Here is an 18605-nt window from a genome sequence, read left to right as displayed (position 1 = left end):
GTGGTAAGTTTGTTTGTGTGTATGTGTGTGTGTATAAAACAAAGCAAATATTGACTATATAATTTAAAAATAGCAATGTTAAAATAGAAATAGCAATGTTGAATTTACAAGGCTAAAGAAAGAATGTGCTTTCCTGGTGACTCAGTGGTAAAGAATCCAACTTCTAATGCAGGAGAGCATCCTGGGTCAGGAAGATCCCCTGGAGAAGAAAATGGCAACCCACTCCAATATTCTTGCCTGGGAAATCCCACTGATGGAGAAGGTGGGTGGACTCATGTCCATGGGACTGCAAAAGAGTTGGACACTGTTTAGTGACTAAATAACAACAAAAACAAAAGAAAGGATAGGATTAAAATCCTGGACAAAATTAGCATATAAGTGCAGGGAGAAATAGAGTTAAAGTGTTCTAGGATTTTTATATTTTAGGGGTTAAGATATTGATTAAATCTGATTTCTGATAATGATTTGCTAGGTTACTCCTATAAAATTCCTGCTAAAAATAATGGAAATTGTTCAATAAATTATAAATAAAACAACATATTTTAAGCATTGAATTTCTTCAAGACAGTGACTAATTTCTGGAAGAAATTCTCTAATCAGAGAAGTTTAAAAAACAAAAATTAGATCTGCAGAAACAAGACAACAAACATGCAAAACCTTCAGATGTTGAAATAATCAGATTTTTAAATAATTACATTTGACATATTTAAGGAAATAACTCACAAAGTTACAAATTTTCTATAGGAATCAGGAAATCATGAAAAGTGGTATATCAGATGTGAGAAAAAACAAAATAGGGTGTCTAGGGGTGAAAAATAAGAGAAACTTTTAAAAGCAATGGAGATGGCTATTAAACATATGAAAAGCTTTTCCACACCATATGTCTTCAGGGAAGCATAAATTAAAACAATGAGATAGTACTACCTAAGAGAATGGCCAAAATCTGAAACACTGACAATACCAAATGCTGGTGAGGATGTAACGCAGCAAGAACGCTCATGCTAGTGGGAATGCAAAACGTCACAGCCACTTTCAAGATAGTTTGTCAGTTTCTTATGAAACTAAACATATTTTAACCATATGAGTCAGTAAAACATATTCCTTGGTACTCACCCAAAGGAACTGAAAACTTATGCCCACATGAAAACCTGCACATGGGTATTTATAGCAGCTTTTTTCATAATTGCTGTAACTTGGAAGCAATCAAGATGTCCTTTAGTAGACGAAGGGATAACTAAACTGTGGTACATTCAGACAATGCAATGTTACTCAGCATTAAAAAGAAATGAGCTATTACACTGCGAAAAGACATGGAGGAAACTTAAACACTAGGTAAAAGAAGCACTAGGTGAAAGAAGCCAATCTGATTACACATTGTATGAATCCAACTATATGACATTTTGGAAAGGGGAAAATTATGAACAATGGAATTACGGAAAATTATTAAGGTCAATGGTGGCCAAGGAGATGAGGAGGAAGAGCTGAATAAGCAGAGCAGAAAGGATTTTTAGGGTATTCTGCATAAAATTATAATGATGAATATATGCCATTACACATTTGTCCAAAACCATGGGTTGCACAACACTAAAAGTGAACCCAAAGATAAACTATAGACTTTGGGTGACTGTGACAGCAGACCCTATGCATCTATATAGATTTGCTTGGCACAGAAAAAGAGATGAAAAATACACACCAAACTCTCAATGTTGGTTACCTGAGCATGGGTTTAGAGAAAGGAGAGAGATGAGAAGAGAATAAACTTTTCTTTATATAGAAAAAAAGCATAGCTAACAATGGTTGGATACAATAGAAGAAACAAATAGTGAAGTAAAAGAGAAATTTGAAGAGATCAAGCACACAGGATGAAGAGACAGAAACATAGAATAAAACAAAAGTAAAGATATTGTAGTAGGTGTGAAGGAGACAATGAAGATGTCTATCCTATGTTTGATTGGAGAATCACTAGAAGAGGAAAGCAAAAATGCAGCAGATTAAGGACTTGAAAAGATGAGGAATGAGAACTTTACTGCTCTAAAGAATGATAACATACCACAAATTCAAGAAGCCCAATAAATCCCAGAAGATAATTATTTTAAGACCCACACTTAAATGCATCATCATTCAGTTTAGTTTAGTCACTCAGTCGTGTGTGATTCTTTGTGACCCCGTGGACATGCCAGGCTTCCCTGTCTATCACCAACTCCCAGAGCTTGTTCAAACTCATGTCCATCGATGCATCATAACAAAACATAAAAACTCAAAAACCATAAAAAGGTTTATAAACCAGTTGGAAAAAATAAACAGTTAACTTCAACAAGCCACAGGGCCCCTGATTCTGACATCACCAACAGTAATGAAAGGAAGAAGATAGTATCATTTATCTCCAATGTAATGAGGAAAAGATTATCAATCAGGTCTTACATAGGAAAAATACAAGTGATAGAGTTGTTGCCAGCAGGTTTTCACTACATGAAATTCTAAAAGATGAAATTCAGACACAAAGAAAATGATCCCAGATGGAAAGTCTGAGATGCAGGAAGTAATGGAGAGCAAAGATATTGGTAAATATATGAGCAAATTGGAAAGAACATCTATTTGTATTTTAAAAGGTAATAATAATATATTGTAACTTTTGAAAAAATATTAAAATATCAAACTGTAATGTATTAAGTGGAAGGTAGGGGTCCTAAATGGCATTAAAACATTAATTAAGGAGCTTGACTTCCATGTTAACCATTTCTAAACTAGTGGAAAGAAAAATAATAAAAGTATAAAAATCAATTTGACAAATTAAAAAAAGTAAAAATATAAATGAGAAAAATAAAAAGAACATATAATGGCAAAAATTAAATTATATAAATAATTACATTCAATATACATAAGCTAAATGCCTTAGTTAAAATAAAGTTTGAAAATTGGATAATAAAAAATCCAATTATATGCCTTTATAAAAAGATTGAGGGCTTCCCTGGTGGCTCAGACTGTAAAGAATCCACCTACAATTAGGGAGACCCAGGTTTGATTCCTGGGTTGGGAAGATTCTCTGGAGAAGGAAATGGCTACCCACTCCAGAATTCTTGCTTGGAGAATTCCATAGACAGAGTTGCCTGGCAGGCTATAGTCCATAGGGTCACAGTTGGACACGACTAAGCGACAAACACACATAGAAAGACTGAAAGTTTTAGGATTAAAGGAGATACACCATGCAAATTCTAACTAAAAGAAAGCTAGTCTAGCTACTATATAAATATGAAATGAAATAACTTTAAGTCAAAATATTAGTACAAAAAAAGAAAGCCCAAATGATAAAATAAAAAAAAAAGGTTTAACTCATAAGTAAGATGCAACAATTCTAATTTTGCATGCTTAAATGCTATGGTCTCAAAATACATATTCTATGAATAATACCACTTTTATTTATCCTTCAAAATCCGTATGCCTTTTGTTTGTTTTCATGTCTATTTACACTAACTAAAATATCTACTAGAAAGTTTAATAGAAAGAGTGAAAACAAATATCCTTTTCTGATCCTGGGTCAAAAACAGGTCTTTAAAAATGTCTCTATCAGCTATGAGATTTACCATATGTTTCCATAAATACCCTTTATTTATTAAGAAAGTTTCCCTCTTTATAGTTTAGTCGGATTTTAATCATGACTTGATGTTGAATTTTAACAAACTTTTCATCTGCTTATATTTTGAAGTTCATGATATTTTGCCGTTAATCTGTTAATGTGGTGAATTATAGCAACTCGTTTTCCGATATTGCGTTCCTGGAATATAACCAATTGACCATGATGTTTGATTTCTTCTATAAACCACTGAATATGGTTTGTTAAAATTTTTGTTCTGAATTCTTGTCTTTATGTATATAAGTGTATTTAGTCCAGAATCTTCCTTGCCTTTCTAATACTGTTTCTGTCAAATTTTAGAAATGATGTTATATTAACCACTAACTAAAATGGTCTTAATGTTCCCCTCAGCTTGATGAAACTTTAGACAGGATTCTTCCTAAGTAAATACCTCTGACCTTCTTTTCCTTTTTTCTTTTTTTGTTTTCATTTTTCTTTTACTAATTTATTATTTCTTATATTTAATACAATTTTAAAAGATTATACTCCATTTACAGTTATTATAAAATATTGGCTATATTCCCTGTGTTGTACAATATATCCCATACCTTACACACAATAGCTTTTGCCTCCCACCCCCTAACCCCTATATTGCCCTTGCTACCCTCCCCTCTGTTAACTACTAATTTGTTCTCTATATCTGTAAGCCTGCTTCTTGGCTATATTCACTAGCTTGTATTTTTATATTCCACCTATAAGTGATACCATATAGTATTTGTCTTTCTCTGTCTGACTTATTTCACTAAAAAGCATAATGCCCTCCAAGTCCATCCATGTTGCTGCAAATAGCAAATTTTCATTTTTTTATGGCTGAGTGGTCAGTCAGCTCAGTTCAGTCACTCAGTCGAGTGTGACTCTTTGTGACCCCATGGACTGCAGCACGCCAGGATTCCCTGTCTATCACCAACTCCCAGAGCTTGCTTAAACTCATGTCCATCCAGTCAGTGATGCCATCCAACCATCTCATCCTCTGTCATCCCCTTCTCCTCCTGCCTTCAATATTTCCCAGCATCAGGGTCTTTTCTAATGAGTCAGTTCTTTGCATCAGGTGGCCAAAGTATTGGAGCTTCAGCTTCCACATCAGTCCTTGCAATGAATATTCAGGACTGATTTTCTTTAGGATGGACTGGTTGGATCTCTTTACAGTCCAAGGGACTCTCAAGAATCTTCTCCAAAACCACAGTTCAAAAGCATCAATTCTTCAGCACTCAGCTTTCTTTATAGTCCAACTCTCATATCCATACATGACTACTGGAAAAACCATAGCTTTGACTAGACAGATCTTTGTTGGCAAAGTAACGTCTCTGCTTTTTAATATGCTGTCTAGGTTGGTCATAGCTTTCCTTCCAAGGAGCAAGCATCTCTTAATTTCATGGCTATAGTCACCGTCTGCTGTTATTTTGGAGCCCAAAAAATAAAGTCTGTCACTGTTTCCATTGTTTCCCCATCTATTTACCTTGAAGTGATTAGACCAGATGCCACGATCTTCGTTGTCTGCATGTTGAGTTTTAAGCCAGCTTTTTCACTCTCCTCTTTCACTTTCATCAAGAGGTTCTTCGGTTCTTCTTCACTTTCTGCCATAAGGATGATGCCATCTGCATATCTGAGGTTATTGATATTTCTCCCGGCAATCTTGATTCCAGCCTGTGCTTCATCCAACCCGGCCTTTCGCATGACATACTTTGCATATAAGTTAAATAAGCAGAGTGACAATATGCAGCCTTGATGTACTCCTTTCCTGATTTGGAACCAGTCTGTTGTTCCATGTTTGGTTCTAATTGTTGCTTCTTGACCTGCATATAGATTTCTCAGGAGGGAGGTCAGGTGGTCTGGTATTCCCATTTCTTGAAGAATTTTCCACAGTTTGTTGTGATCCACACAGTCAAAGCCTTTGGCGTAGTCAATAAAGCAGAATTAGATATTTTTCTGGAACTCTCGTGCTTTTTTGATGATCCAGTGGGTGCTGGCAATTTGAACTCTCTTAACTCTGCCTTTTCTAAATCCATCTTGGACATCTGGAAGTTCATGGTTCATATACTGTTGAAGCCTGGCTTGGAGAATTTTGAGCATTACTTTGCTAGCGTGTGAGATGAATGCAATTGTGCGCTAGTTTGAACATGGCTGAGTGGTATTCCATTGTATATATATATATACCACATCTTCTCTATCCATTTATTTGTTGATAGACACTTAGGCTGCTTCCATATCTTGGCAATTGTAAATAATGCTGCTAGGAACACTGGATGAATATATTTTTTTAAATTAGTGTTTTTGTTTTTTCCAGATAAATATCCAAAATGGAAATGCTGAATGATATGGTCGTTCTGGTTTTAGTTTCTTGAGAAACCTCGATGTTTTTCACAGTGGCTGCACCAACTTACATTCCCATCAATAGTGTATGAAGGTTCCCTTTTTCTCCACATCAACAATTGCTATTTTGATCTTTTTGATAACAGTCATTCTGGCAGGTATCAAGTAATATTTAATAATGATTTTGACTTGCATTTCCCTGATGAATAGCAATGTTAAGCACCTTTTCTTGTGCCTATTGGCCACCTGCATTTCCTCTTTGGAAAAATGTTTACTTAGTTCTTTTCCCTATTTTTTAATCTGGTTGTTTGGTTTTTTGATGTTAAGCTATGTGTGCTATTTATATATGTTGGCTATTAATCCCTTATCAGTCATATCTTTTGCAAATATTTTCTCCCATTCAATAGGCTTTTTGTTTTGTATACAACTTTCTTTGCTGTAGAAAAGCTTTTAAGTTTAATTAGGTACCATTTGTTTCTTTGTTTTATTTTATTTACTTTAGGAGATGGATTTAAAATATTATTGCTGCAATTTATGTCAAAGAGTGTTCTGCCTATGTTTTCCAATTTTAGTATATGTGCTGCCGAAGTGAGCACCTGCCTATGTTTTCCTCTACTAGTTTTACATTATCTGGTCTTACATTTATGTCTATGATGTATTTTGAATTTATTTTTGAATATGGTGTTGGAGAATGTTCTAATTTCATTCTTTAGTCTGTAGTTGTCCAACCACTTAAGAGGCTGTTTTTTCTCCATTGTATATTTTTACCTCCTTTGTTGTAGATTAATTGACCATAAGTGTATGGCTTTATTTCTGGGCTGTCTATCCTGTTCCACCGATCTATGTGTCTGTTTTCTGACCTCTCTTTTCTTAAAGCATTTATTTTAGAAAATCTGCAATCATGAATGTTTACTTTGCCATTCAGAGATGTAAATCTACTACAACCCAGAAATGTCTTTCTCTAGAACCGGGGAGTTGTCCTTTTGAAATGCAATCATCAAGAAAGATGGGGCCCTTGTCTTCCAGGCTTTGCGAGAAATTAGCAAACACATAGCCTAGTCACATTGACCTACCTCTCCAGCAACATCCTCCAGTACTTTCCCATTATCTCATCCCAGCCATTAAAAATCCTCCCACTTGTCATTTTGAATCACTCTACTCTATTGCAGTAGTCTTGAATAAAGTCTTCTTTGCTTCTTTAACTGCTTTGGTGTGATTTTTCTGTTACATCTCCTTACATGAATTGGAAAATAGACCCACTTTCTGTATTTTCTGAAAGAGTTTGTGTAAGATTGGCCCTGTTTCTTCCTTGAATGTTTAGTAGAAGAACTCAAAGCAAAAAAAAAAAAAAAAAATCTGGAAGTAGAATTTCCTTTGTGCCAAGTGTTTTAACTAATGATATAATTTCTTCATAATATAATTTTATTATCTGTTGATACCTGCAACATTTATAGTGATGACCTCTTTCTAGTTTTTAACAATTTTCTCTTTGTGCTATTACTTTTTTATAAAATCAATTCCATGACTTCCCTGGCAGTCCAGAGGTTAAGATTTCACACTTCCACTGCAGAGGGCATGGGTTCAATCCCTGATCAGCAAACTAAGATCCCACATGTTGCTTGATGTGGCCTTAATAAATAAACAAAAGCAATTCTGAGAGATGTTTGCCAATTTTATTAGTCTTTTCAAAGAATGATTGCTGTGGTTAAATCATAAATGCAAAGAGTCAACTCATTGGAAAAACCCTGATGCTGGGAGATTGAAGACAAAAGGAGAAGAGGGTGGGAGAGGATGAGATGGTTAGATAACGTCACTGACTCAATGGATATGAACTTGAGCAGATTTTGGGAGATAGTGGAGGACAGGGAAGCCTAGCGTGCTGCAGTCCATGTGGTCACAAAGAGTTGGACACAACTTAGTGACTGAACAACAAATCATAATTGTATATTTGTTTTCTATTTTATTAGTTTTTTCTGACATTTATTTTTCCCTACTTTTACCATGTTAGAGTTTAATTAGCTATTCTTTTCTAAGTGTTAGCATTCTTGGTTCAATGACTGGTAAATAGAGAATATAACAAATTTTAAAAGTTTAAAGGGTAATTCTTATATCTTGAACAAGACAAATATAACCATTACCACTACTTCTATTCAACATTATAGTGCAAGTGATAATCAGGGCAACAGACATGAAAAAGAAATGAAGTTATAAGGATTGGAAAGGGAAAAAAAAAACACTATTCACAGATATTACTACTGCTCATGTAGAAAATCTACAAGAACTTACAGAAAAATCATGAGAAGTAATAAGAGAAACTAGCAAGGCAATTGGATACAAATCTATACACAAAATTATTCCAGCTTTCATGTAACAGGAAGCAACTATTATAAAACTAAATTTTAAAAAGATACAACTTTCAACAGCATTAAAATACTTAAAAATATCAGAAACCTTAATAGCAGGATGTATAAAAACTGCTCCTAAAAACCAATGAGAACAAGGTAGGCAACCCAACAGTAAAATAGGGAAAAGAATAGAATAAGTACTTATCTAAAGAGTAAATTTAAATGGCTAGCAAGCAAATGAAAATATGCCTAATCTATTGGCATTTTAAAAATCACAGTGAGACATTTCTGTCCGGTCTCCAGATGGGCAAAAAGTTTACAGCACTAACAATGCCATGATGAAGACACGGAGCCACAGGAACTCTTAACACACAGTGGATAGGAGTATAAATTGGATCAACTCGACAGTTTGGAAACTGTTGGCATTATCCACTACAACTGGCATTTTAACTGCCTTGGACACAAGTATTGCAATCTCAGAAATTCAAGTGTATGGTGTATTAGAGGATCATTTCAGTTCAGTTAAGTTCAGTCGCTCAGTCGTATCCGACTCTTTGCGACCCCATGAATCGCAGCACGCCAGCCTCCCTGTCCATCACCAACTCCCGGAGTTTACTCAAACTCATGCCCATCGAATCAGTGATGCCATCCAGACATCTCATCCTCTGTCATCCCTTTCTCCTCCTGCCCCCAATCCTTCCCAGGATCAGGGTCTTTTCCAATGAGTCAACTCTTCACATGAGGTGGCCAAAGTATTGGAGTTTCAGGATAGATGTGCAATAATGATCTCGGTTGTATTATTCAGGGTTATCAGAAACTGGAACTATCACAAATGGCCATCAATAGTTGAGTGAATAAACTGTCATGTAATCATACATGGAGTACTGTAAAAGGAATGAAAATGAACCAACTAACCATGTAGTTTCATACGTAGTAAAGCTACATACAAAAATATGCATGGATTTTAGAAATAAAGTTGCAGAAAAGAAGCAAGGTATAAAAGAAAATCATGCAGTATGACCGTACTTGTATAAAATTCAAAAAGAGTAAAACTAAACTTTACTTGTTTTTGATATATATACAACTAATAAAACAATGAAACTATTATTATAAGTTAAGAATAGGTTTACTTCTAAATAAAAGAAAAGAAATTATGATTGGGATAAAACACACAAGAGGTTTCTAGGGGGTGCTGCTTATGGTTCTTAATCTAAATGGTGCACAGGTATTTGCTTTGTAACTATATATTAAACTGTACCTACAGTTTTCATACTTTCCCATGTGTTATACTTCATAACTTCAAAGTTGATTTTAAGAAAATATTGTAGAATTTAGAAAGATGGTAACGATAACCCTATATGCAAAACAGAAAAAGAGACACAGAGGTACAGAACAGACTTTTGAACTCTGTGGGAGAAGGTGAGGGTGGGATGTTTTGAAAGAACAGCATGTATATTATCTATGGTGAAACAGATCACCAGCCCAGGTGGGATGCACGAGACAAGTGCTCGGGCCTGGTGCACTGGGAAGACCCAGAGGAATCGGGTGGAGAGGGAGGTGGGAGGGGGGATCGGGATGGGGAATACGTGTAACTCTATGGCTGATTCATATCAATGTATGACAAAACCCACTGAAATGTTGTGAAGTAATTAGCCTCCAACTAATAAAAAAAATTAAAAAAAAAAAGAATTTAGAATTTGTTAAGTGTTGATAGTAAATTTTGAATACGATCAATAACAGAATAGAAATAAAATGCAAAAATACCAAGTCAGCTGAGAGAGGAAAAAACGGTCCTAAGAAAAAAACAAACAAAAAGTAATCAGACAAAAACAGAAAGATAAGAATGCTGAAGAAAATGAGTATAGAGAAAAGAGGACAAATAGAATTTTAAAAAATAAGTAAGATGGTAGAATTAGGTCCAAATATATAGCAATCAAATAAACATAAAGGAACTTATACAGAAATCATCAGTTAAAAGATGGACATGGTAGGAATGGATTAATAAGAAAAACAAAAACCAAATGTTGCTATATGCTGTATATAACAAAGAAGGTGAAAGTAGAAGGATAGAAAAAGTTACAGTAGGCAAATACTAGGGCTTCCCGGGTGGTGCAGTGGTAAAGAACCCAGCTGCCAATGCAGGAGACGTAAGAAATCTGGGTCCGATCCCTGGGTTGGGAAGATCCCCTGAAGGAGGAAATGACAACCCACTCCAGTATTCCTGCCTGGAGCATCTATGGACAGAGGAGCCTGGTGGGCCACAGTCCATAGGGTCGCAAAGAGTCAGACATGTCTGAAGCAACTTAGCACATACGCATGCAGGCAAATGCTAATCACAAGAAAACTGATAAAACCACATTAATAAAAAATAAATAAATAAAAATAAATAAATAAATAAATAAATAAAATAGGCTGTAAAACAAGAAATGCTATCAGGGACAATCAGAGTAGCAATGGAACTTCATGCTGGGCCAAAAACTTTCTGTCTTCTGCAGATTATATCTCCTCCCTTCCCACTTTGCTTGCTCCCTCTTTTGACTTGCCTAGTAGAGTAGTTCTCAATCCTTCATGAATTAGAATCTCAAGGAGAGTTTTCGTCAAGTTTCAGTATTATGATTCATTGGTTCCTGGGATAGGACACAGTCATCAGTATTTTCATATAGGTCCCTGGGGAATTCTAACCTGAGTGCAAGATTGAGAAGTACCTGAAGAGGAAGCACTGGAATCTTCTGCTCCTCTGAGCCTTGAGCACTATACTTCCTGAAGCCCTTTGAGTCACTGAGTTTTGCTGCCTCCAAATTTCCCATAACCTACCCTCAACTCCGACACCATAAACTTGGGAAATTTATGGGGTTCTGTATGGGATTTCAATCTTTCCCAGGTGAGTTCTGCCTTTCAGTTCATTTCAGTTCAGTCGCTCAATCGTGTCTGACTCTTTGCGACACCATGAATTGCAGCACGCCAGGACTCCCTGTCCATCACCAACTCCCGGAGTTTACTCAAACTCATGCCCATCGAGTCAGTGATGCCATCCAGCCATCTCATCTTCTGTCATCCCCTTCTCCTCCTGTCCCCAAACCCTCCCAGCATCAGGGTCTTTTCCAATGAGTCAACTCTTCGCATGAGGTGGCCAAAGTCCTGGAGTTTCAGCTTCAGCATCAGTCCTTCCAATGAACACCCAGGACTGATTTCCTTTAGGATGGACTGGTTGCAGTCCACCTCCTTGCAGTCCAAGGGATTCTCAAGAGTCTTCTCCAACACCACAGTTCAAAAGCATCAATTTTTCGGCGCTCAGCTTTCTTCACAGTCCAACTCTCACATCCATACATGACCACTGAAAAAAATCATAGCCTTGACTAGATGGACCTTTGTTGGCAAAGGAATGTCTCTGCTTTTTAATATGCTATCTAGGTTGGTCATAACTTTCCTTCCAAGGAGTAAGTGTCTTTAATTTCATGGCTACAATCACCATCTGCAGTGATTTTGGAGCCCCAAAAAATAAAGTCTGACACTGTTTCCACTGTCTCCCCATCTATTTGCCATGAGGTGATGGTACTGGATTCCATGATCTTAGTTTTCTGAATGTTGAGCTTTAAGCCAACTTTTTCACCCTCCTCTTTTCACATCAAGAGGCTCTTTAGTTCTTCACTTTCTGCCATAAAGGTGGTGTCATCTGCATATCTGAGGTTATTGATATTTCTCCCAGCAATCTTGATTCCAGCTTGTGCTTCTTCCAGCCCAGTGTTTCTTATGATGTACTCTGCATATAAATTAAATAAGCAGGGTGACAATATACAGCCTTGATGTACTCCTTTCCTGATTTGGAACCAGTCTGTTGTTCCATGTCCAGTTCTAACTGTTGCTTCCTGACCTGCATACAGGTTTCTCAAGAGGCAGGTCAGGTGGTCTGGTATTCCCATCTCTTTCAGAATTTTCCACAGTTTATTCTGATCCACACAGTCAAAGGCTTTGGCATAGTCAATAAAGCAGAAATAGATGTTTTTCTGGAACTCTCTGGCTTTTTCAGTGATCCAGCAGATGTTGGTAATTTGATCTCTGGTTCCTCTACCTTTTCTAAAACCAGCTTGAACATCTGGAAGTTCACAGTTCACGTATTGCCGAAGCCTGGCTTGGAGAATTTACTAGCATGTGAGATGAGTGCAATTGTGTGGTAGTTTGAGCATTCTTTGGGATTGGAACGAAAACGGACCTTTTTCCAGTCCTGTGGCCACTGCTGTGTTTTCCAAATTTGCTGACATATTGAGTACTTTCACTTGAAAGTACTTTCACTTTTACTTGAGCACTTTCACAGCATCATCTTTCAGGATTTGAAATAGCTCAACTGGAATCCCATCACCTTCACTAGCTTTGTTCATAGTGATGCTTCCTAAAGGCCACTTGACTTCACATTCCAGGATGTGTGACTCTAGGTGAGTGATCACACCATCGTGATTATCTGGGTCGTGAAGATCTTTTTTGTACAGTTCTTCTTAATATCTTCTACTTCTGTTAGGTCCAAACCATTTCTGTCCTTTGTCGAACCCATCTTTGCATGAAATGTTCCCTTGGTATCTCTAATTTTCTTAAAGAGATCTCTAGTCTTTCCCATTCTGTTGTTTTCCTCTATTTCTTTGCATTGATCACTGAGGAAGGCTTTCTTATCTCTCCTGGCTATTCTTTGGAACTCTGCATTCAGATGGGAATATCTTTCCCTTTCTCCTTTGCTTTTCGCTTCTCTTCTTTTCACAGCTATTTGTAAGGCCTCTTCAGACAACCATTTTGCCTTTTTGCGTTTCTTTTCCATGGGGATGGTCTTGATCCCTGTCTCCTATACAATGTCACAAACCTCCGTCCATAGTTCATCAGGCTCTCTGTCTATCAGATCTAGTCCCTTAAATCTATTTCTCACTTCCACTGTATAGTCATAAGGGATTTGATTTAGGTCCTACTTTCTTCAGTTTAAGTCTGAATTTGGCAATAAGGAGTTCATGATCTGAGCCACAGTCAGCTCCCGGTCTTGTTTTTGCTGACTGTATATAGCTTCTCCATCTTTGGCTGCAAAGAATATAATGTCTGATTTTAGTGTTGACCATCTGGTGATGTCCATGTGTAGTCTTCTCTTGTGTTGTTGGAAGAGGGTGTTTGCTATGACCAGTGCGTTCTCTTGGAAAAACTCTATTAGCCTTTGCCCTGCTTCATTCTGTACTCCAAGGCCAAATTTGCCTGTTACTCCAGGTGTTTCTTGACTTCCTACTTTTGCATTCCAGTCCACTATAATGAAAAGGACATGTTTTTTGGGTGTTAGTTCTAAAAGGTCTTGTAGGTCTTCATAGAACCATTCAACTTCAGCTTCTTCAGCGTTACTGGTTGGGGCATAGGCTTGGATTACTGTGATAATGAATGGTTTGCCTTGGAAACGAACAGAGATCATTCTGTCATTTTTGAGATTGCATCCAAGTACTGCATTTTGGACTCTTTTGTTGACCATGATGGCTACTCCATTTCTTCTAAGGGATTCCTGCCCGCAGTAGTAGATATAATGGTCATCTGAGTTAAATTCACCCATTCCAGTCCATTTTAGTTCGCTGATTCCTAGAATGTTGATGTTTACTCTTGCCATCTCCTGTTTGATCACTTCCAATTTGCCTTGATTCATGGACCTAACATTCCAGGTTCCTATGCAATATTGCTCTTTACAGCATTGGACCTTGCTTCTATCACCAGTCACATCCACAACTGGGTATTGTTTTTGCTTTGACTCCATCCCTTTATTCTTTCTGGAGTTATTTCTCCACTGATCTCCAGTAGCATATTGGGCACCTACCGACATGGGGAGTTCCTCTTTCAGTATCCTATCATTTTGCCTTTTCATACTGTTTGTGGGGTTCTCAAGGCAAGAATACTGAAGTGGTTTGCCATTCCCTTCTCCAGTGGACCACATTCTGTCAGACCTCTCCACCATGACCCGACCATCTTGGGTGGCCCCACACGGCATGGCCTAGTTTCATTGAATTAGACAAGGCTGTGGTCCTGTGATCAGATTGGCTAGTTTTCTGTGATTCTGGTTTCAGTGAGTCTACCCTTGATGCCCTCTCGCAACACCTACCGTCTTACTTGGGTTTCTCTTACCTTAGACGTACCTTGTTCTGCCTTTAAATTAAGTGAATTGGGAGCTGGTCTAATTTTCTTCAGTCTTATTCTACACATCTCAGCCAGAGCATTCTTTGTGACCTCAATCTAGTCTTGCTTCTATCCCATAATCCCACTTGAACCCTTTGGTGGTCTCCCACAGCCTGTAAATATTAATAAGATGTAAACATTTGGATTGTCTTTCAAGGCCCTTCTTGACAGGGGCCCTGCATTCCTATCCATCCTTAGCTTCTGCTACTTGTTCATTTAAATGTTATGAGCCAGTAATACTGATCTTTCTGTCTTTACATTTGCACTTTCTAGTCTCCTGTCTTACATGTGTTATTTCCTCTCCTTAAAACATTCCCATCAGCTCTCATCTCTCCATTCCCTTGAACTGCCCCTCACTTTCTACCTACATAACTCTAATTGCCTCATCAGGTCTTAATATATATTTCATTTTGTCTCGATGCCCATGAACCCCTACGATAAATTTGACTATTATGAAGCAACTCAGTATCTGTATTTTAGAGCATTAACTTGTTGTTGTTAGGTTGCTATGTCATGTCTGACTCTTTGCTACATTAATTTGGCATTGCTTAAATTATTGTAAAGCACTATTTGTCTCTCTTCCCTCCCAAACTCTAAGTTCTAGGAAGGCAGGGATGAGTGTGACTTGTTCACTACTGTCTACAATGCTCCATAAATATTGATTGAGTGAATAAATACATGATATGTAATGATTCTTCCTTCATCCACTCAATCCCCCTTCTCCATTCCCAGATCTTACAAATACTGAATCTAAGGTAATAAAAGGTAAAGAACTTAAAATGTCACTCAGACTGGAGGAGATACACTCTCTGCAAAAAAATAAAATAAAAATGACACTTAAAAAATAATGACAAGAAGTCAGTCACATAAAACTGATTGTCTTAGATGTTTTGATCCAAGGCCAATCCATACTGAAGATGTCTGTCCCTCACCTACCTTCAGAATTCAAAGCACTATACCCCCCTTATAGCAATTTTCTCATTTTCCACCTAGATATATTCTTACTTTAATTCCATAAATCGTTCCTCCTTGTGTCACCCACAGCATTTTATATATTGCAGACAAACATTTGATAACAGTATACTCTATGCCTGCTCAGTCACATCCAACTCTATTGGACCCCAAGGACTGTAACCCTACAGACTCTTCTGTCCATGGGATTCTCCAAGCAAGAATACTGGAGTGGGTTGACATTTTCTCCTCCAAGGGATCCTCCTGATCTAAGAATTGAACTTGTGTCTCCTGAATTGGCAGGCAGATTCTTCACCATTGAGCCACCTGGAAAGCCCAATAACAGCATACTACCTGCTGCCCATTTCACATAACAAATCTGGTCATGTGTCTGGAATGAAAAGTTTTATCTTCATAAACTTATATGTCAAGCATGTCATGCATATCACTCATTCATAGCTCTTCTCAAAATAGCTTTCAGAAATTCATTCTTCTCATAAGTGAACAGAAGAATTTCAAGAAGCGAAGTGAAACAGAGGAGAGAATCCAAGTGAAGCATGTTCACGAAATACTCACACATCAACAACAGACAATTATTCCCTCAGATATATATAATAATTATCTCAAAAGCAAAACAAAAAACTGAGATTAACTTCCCTTGAAGTAATGTCTTAGAAATCCTATCGCTTTTTCCCCAGATGTATTTCCGTTACAGAGCCTGATAAATTCCATGTTATCTTCCATTAAAATATGGTTAAAAAAAAAAAAAAGCACCATTATGCATTAAAACAAAAAAACTTTATTATTTCTCTTTTAACGTAAGCATAGTTAATATTTAGCAAGAAAAATATTTCAAATTATCCCAGTGATAGGATATCATAAATAACTTTTTTAAATGTAAAAAGAATAATTCAATTAAAAAGCATTTAAAGCAAAAAAGAGGTATGAAAGCGGATGCCTAATAAGCCAAAGCTATATTCTATAACTCAATAAACAATACTTTTAAAAATCCTGAATTAATAATGACATATCAGAAAAAATACAAACAAACCTAATAAAAATCAAATATACCTAAAAGGATAACTAAAATTGACAGTCAAAAATAGTGAAACATTAAGCTAAAGGCATTTATATGTACCCATACTGAAGATCTAAGCTGATGTAAGGACTATCACACCCCAAGGCAAAGGAATTTCTGTTCCTGAAACTTCACATTTAGTAATAAAATTTTGTAGCTGGAAAAAGACTAGATGGCAAGCTAAAACAGGTCTGTGTTCTCAGTTTCTATGTGAAAGTTACATGTAACTGTGGGTCTACCAGAGTTCAAAGCAGGATATTCAGTCTGTGCTTTTAATGGATATTTGTATTTTGTAAAATAGACAAATGGTTCTAATTCTCCATTCATCAGGGAAATTTCAGAAATGAAAGTCACTATAAATTTCCAAATTAGAGAGCATGTGCTTCCAATATAAGGAACCTCTGCCAATGTTCCCAGAAGAATTATATGCACATGTAATTGCTAACACTGTCTCACAGTTTACAACTTATTCATTCCCCCCTTCCACTCACAGCTCTCTTCCAGCCATGAGCATTAGTAATAGCTCAAAGCATTTTACACTTTTTGCCTAGGGCATTTTTTCTTGCTGTGGGCCTCAATCAAAGTTGGCAGCTTTTCAGGTTACCTGGTAAATGGCTAAAGCAGGATACCTAAAGTGGGTATACATTCCTTCCAAGGTGTGCCAAGCATTGGGCCTCTTTCTTGGTGGTGCAGGGCCAAAAAGCACACAAGTCATCTTTCCCTTTGGCATGGATATCCTGACATCTCCCAAAGGCACTTTTAGTGTTACCTCAGGATCTGACATCAAGGCTGTCTGGTCTTTCCTTCATTCAAGGGGATCTGACATTGTAAACAATTAGGTTAAGTAATTGGCTTAAAGATTTGATCATGATTTCTTTTCACGGCTTAAGTCATACCTCTGTTTACTTGACTTGGAGTTTTTACTCCTTTTGTATTATGTGGTTGCTCCACTCCTACTTTTTTTTCCTAAGGAACTCATTCACAGTCGGGTGGGCATAGCCAGAGAGCTCTTCCAGACAGGCCAGTCTGATTGTACCAGTCTCAGTGCCTATAATGGTCTTGCCTCATCTCTGCCACCCCCATGCTGCTTCTCATTTCCAGGGCAGTATTTCATACCAGCATTTCTGATCTGGAGAGAACAGATGTTTTAAATAGATGTTTCAAAACAGGTGTTTTAAAGATACTGGGATAACTTCCCTGGTGGTCCAGAGGTTAAGTATCTACCCTGCAACGCAGGGGACTCGGATTCAATCCCTGATATGGGAACTAAGATCCCACATGCCTTGGAGCAACCAGAGGGCCCATGAACAGCAACAAAAGATCCTGTGTGTCGCAACTAAGACCTGATGCAGCCAAGTAAATAAATAAATATTTAAAAATAAAGATACTGGGGATTCCTTCAATATATACTTCAGGTGTTTGTTGAAAAGACTATTATCTAAGCCTCCCTAGATTTGGCTATCTTTATGCTTTCTAAAATAAGATATTTCTAAAATTCTAGTATCCAACTTTCTTTGACTATTGAATGCATTTCTTTTCCTGAACGCATTTTTAAGTGTGTGTTTGTTGTACGTGTGCTAAGCAAAAAATAAAAAAATAAAAACTGTTAGATTTTTCAACCCAGCTAATCTAGTTCACATGGAATCTCTGATATGTGAATCACACTGACAAATTTCGTAAAACTAAAATCCTGCTGTATTCTGTTTAGTGAAGCGTTCACAAAATCAATTTCCCACATATATTTCCTGCTTTAGGGTTAATATACATTGGCATGTTCCGGCCTGCTATTCTTTTGTTATGTAAAATTTTAACTTTCTAAGACTGATCTGAGGCATGCCAGGGTATAATTCTGATTAATAGTCTGTAGATTAAAAGATACGGACATGAGGAAGGCTGTCAACTACTTTCTTCATGTGAATTCCCTCAGATGAAGGTATACAGGCATCTACAAGCATCAAAGGAAATAGCTTTTCAGACAGACAGAGAAGAGTTGCCCTTCTCTCAAGACAGTTTCAGGGGATATTTAGAGGAGTTTGGAGGTTCAAATTACTCTGATGCCTCCAGTTCATATTTTCCAAATGAATATTCGAATTTTCACATACAAACTCTA

The 18605-nt window shown here is 37.0% G+C and overlaps 1 protein-coding gene across 1 annotated transcript in view; it reads left to right on the top strand.

The window, feature by feature from the left end:
* Positions 1–242: 242 nt before the first annotated feature.
* Positions 243–18605, top strand: part of PDC (phosducin) — a 74115-nt gene continuing 55752 nt past the window's right edge. Inside the window, exon 1 of the mRNA XM_061161272.1 lies at positions 243–262. The gene's annotated coding sequence lies outside the window, so the exon portion shown is untranslated. The remainder of the gene's footprint in view (positions 263–18605) is intronic.

This window comes from Dama dama, chromosome 14, assembly GCF_033118175.1.
Source record: "Dama dama isolate Ldn47 chromosome 14, ASM3311817v1, whole genome shotgun sequence".
NCBI classification, from domain to species: Eukaryota; Metazoa; Chordata; class Mammalia; order Artiodactyla; family Cervidae; genus Dama; species Dama dama.
This window is presented reverse-complemented; position numbering and strand designations above follow the sequence as displayed.